Source organism: Mesitornis unicolor, unplaced genomic scaffold (assembly GCF_000695765.1).
Source record: "Mesitornis unicolor isolate BGI_N332 unplaced genomic scaffold, ASM69576v1 scaffold44299, whole genome shotgun sequence".
NCBI lineage: Eukaryota > Metazoa > Chordata > Aves > Mesitornithiformes > Mesitornithidae > Mesitornis > Mesitornis unicolor.
This window is the reverse complement of record NW_010210235.1, coordinates 4,219-7,971: the sequence shown is the minus strand read 5'-3', so window position 1 is coordinate 7,971 and position 3,753 is coordinate 4,219.

Sequence of the window (3,753 nt, the reverse complement as noted above, 5' to 3'; positions counted from 1 at the left end):
TGGTGACAGGCTGCACTGCAGCAAATACTGACTTGCGTGTAACCTAAGTACCATACATCTTAAAGGAAACTTTTTAGGCTAGCAAAGTGCTTTTTGATTCCTGTCAAAACATACTGCTGGTCCAAATGTGATGTATTTCCAGGCTTCAGAATACTTGATTAAGAAAACCAGAGCATGTCAAAATGCAGCAAAAAGACCCGATGGCTGTGGGCGCTGTTAGTGTTGTCCCTGTGATGTGCACCACTAGGATGGTGCTCCATTCCAAGCAGTCTTTTTCTTGTAGTATGGAGGTGTTGCCTTTCTGAGTATTTGCCAGACCTGAAAATCCCTTACAGGATTCCACTGAATAGGAATGTATTTATTTTAACTAAAAATAATTAGCTAAAAGATGCCGATCATGTACATTTGTAGATCCAAATGAGCAAATCCTCTAAATTAGGAAATTATTATTGTGAATATGCATAATGCATGGATTACAGGGTGCTGTTGCCGTGGCCAGGTATATGCTAAAATATGAAGAACAAATATGGGAGTTTTGGACATGTAGCACCACCAGAACAATTTCCGTATGCATGGAGACCTCCAGTGATTCAGACAAGATGAATCTGTCGTGAGGAAAAAGCTGGGTGCGGGCTCGAGTGGTGTTCATCCCTGAACATCCACAGGTCCAGCAGGAGTGAAGGACGTTGTTCTGGCCACAGGTGAGGGTTCAGCCTCACCAGTAGAGAAGAGACTTCAGGTACCCCAGAGCTGTTAAGTTTGTAACTGCTCATGTCAGGAGGAAACCAGCGGTTGTGATGTTGGGTGACTTCCTTCTGAGGCTGATGGGGAGGGTGTATCCAGTGATCAGATCTGACATCCTGACCTGTCTCTGTCTACCCAGCATTTAGAATCTGAGCTGTTTCTGAAAATGTTTTGAGGTCCATAAACAAACTATCGTCACCAAAAAAAACATAAGGTGGTTGAGGCTTTTTGTGAGCATCCGGCAGGATCCTCTGGAAGTCTGTGGTACCTGCCTAGATGTTGGATGTACCAAGCAGAAGGGACTTCAGCAGGTTTGGGATCTCCTGGTGACCGTTCTGCACATAAAAGGCTGTGAGCAGGAGAGAGTCTTACGGGGTGGATCCTAAGCAGAGGGAAGGAAGGAAGTGGTTGAGCACACACAGCTGAAGGACACTGTTTGACAGAGGGGTCTTCCACGTTGGGTCCATGTAATGTCAACAGATCTCGGGAAAGATTCAGGCAGGGAGAGTTTAATGATAGGCTTTTCTCAGGAAAGAGATACTGAGATCAAATAAAACTCCTGAAATAATGTATGTATTTGTTGGTGTGTGTGTATAATTTTCAAGCTGTTTTGTTTTTTTTTAGGGTAGGGTTTATAGGAAGCACTACATTAAATGACGATTTTTTTTCCACAGGATTGCAGTTTTCTTGTGGATTTTAGGCATAAGTATGCAGAAGGGCAAAGCATAAAATGGGATTCAACTAGCAAGAAACACTGAAAAAAAAAGTCTAGAGTGACAGAAGTATTTAGAGGAAGATAAAGGAAGAGTTGATCTGTTAATCCACAGAAAAAGACCATTATCCACAGGTGATGCCAGAAAGGTCACCTACACTAAATGCTGTTGCAGTAGCACAAGTGGTAAAGGGCCAGAGCCCCAGCCCCTAGCACAGAAGGGAGAAGCAGGGAGGATACCGAGGAAGGACGGGTTATCCCACTCCATCATCCACCTGCTTTGTCTTCAGTGTGGTTTTGTCAATGACCTCGATAATTATCTGGGAATCATGATTATTAAACTTGCGTCCAAGAAAGGCTGTGATTAAGCTGGAGCACAGAACTAGAACTTGGCGAATGAGTAAAACACCAGTCAAAGGAAGGATAAATCAAAGCCTGACAGTAGAACATTCAGCTCTGACTAGAGAGCGACTTACGATGTAGCAGTCCTAATTAAAAAGATCTGGGAGTTACGGTGAGGTAAAAGCAGAATGTACCAACAGTGTTTTCTGTGGAAGAAATAAAAATACGTACAATTCCAGATGGTGTTTAAGCAACAGTATATCCTGGAAGATCAATACAATAATCCTGCAGCTCTAGGTTAAAGCCCTAGGTGAAATACTGGACTCAGCTCTTGGGCTCCGTGCTCTGGTAACTTGGTGCCAATTGGACTGTGCCCAGAAGGGAGCACCAGGAAGGTCTAGGAAATAGGATTTACAGAGACGGCTTGAATAAGCGGGAATTGTTTTGCCTGAAGAGAATTCTAAATGAAGGCGTATATTCTCAGCTGCACTAGGGAAATCTGTTCTCCTGTGACCGTGACAAATAGAATAAACAGTCGTGGGCTGGCGTTACACCAGAGAAGGTTGAGGATTGGGGGAGAATTTCTCATGGTAAATGTTGTGGAGCGCAGGAGCTCCAGAGGTGTTTTAGGTCTCGGCATTTCAGCTTTTAAGGGCACAGCAGACAAAGCTGACAGCGGGAGAAGTTGTAAGTAGATGATTTCCAGTTCAGTAGAAATAAAATACTACCATTGCTAGAAAGTATTCAAAACGATCTAAAACCACTGAAAGAAAACCTTTTTTAAAGCTTGGATTATTTTAAACCTTTTACATATGTAAAAATAACCCCAAATACCTAAGGCAAATAACTTGAATGTGTGTACATACATATTCACAAGGTGAAAGAAGCAGCTCATTTCAGAGATGGATTTGGATTGCTTGCAGCTGTGTCTGACAAAGCTGTGCTCTCCAAGTCCTTGAGCCCTTGCTGCTGGGTGTGCTGAAATGTCCTTCTCTGCTCTTGAGCTGAAGTACGGAATCTCCATAATATCCACTGCTGCTTCACCACTTAAAAGTACTATTAAGCTTGCTTTTAGATGGTTAGTTTTACCTTTTGTACTTAATTTTGTAAGGCAAGAGAAGAGGTAAAAGGTAGAAAACTTTTGTGCTGTGTCTTTTAGTTCTTTTCTGTGCTTCTCCAAGGCCTTCTCCCCATGCCAGCAGCCCTAGTCCTCCTCACAGAGCTTTGTACTGGGGTTGTCACGGCAAAAATTAGCTCATGGGGTGCTCCCTCTGATATTTTAGCCGTGCAATGGTAGGCTGTATGGTGGCGTGGTTGTTTGCTCCATTTCCAGGAAGCTTCACGGGATGACTAAGCGGCTTCCCCTGGAGTGCCTTCGTGTTACAGAGAAGAAGACAGTTATGGGCCTGTCCTCATTCCAGTCCCCTGTAGCCAGGTCCCTCCCTAAATCTCTGGTTTGTTCCTGCAGTGGTCACAAATAAATGCCTAAAGAAAAGAAAGAAGAGAGCGGGCACATATGTAGTGCTTCTCAAAGTACTCAGCCTCCAAGCACTTTTACTGTGGGGATTTTCATAGGTAGATGTAGTTCCTGCATTCTTTAGCTCGTACAGGAAGTTTCTTCCATGTACTTGTTCAGTCTCTTTAGGCCTGTATGAATTCTGTGTGTCCACATCCTCTCGGCTTTCTCAAGGCCCGTTGCCTTCTGGTGGGCTCTTCTGTTGTCTTTGTACCACCCCACTCGCATTCATTGTGGGAAGTGATGACGAACAATCGGTTCCTGTCCGTACTGTTTGGGCCACTTGTGACTTCATCGAAATTTGCCGAGTCCAACACAATGATCTCCTTCGGTCCCATCCTGACTTTAGGCTTTCCTTAAACTTTTGCAAGCTTTTATACTGATTTGAGGCCAAAGTTCCATGTGAGGAAGCCACAGATCTGTACAGTCCTGGTGCAAA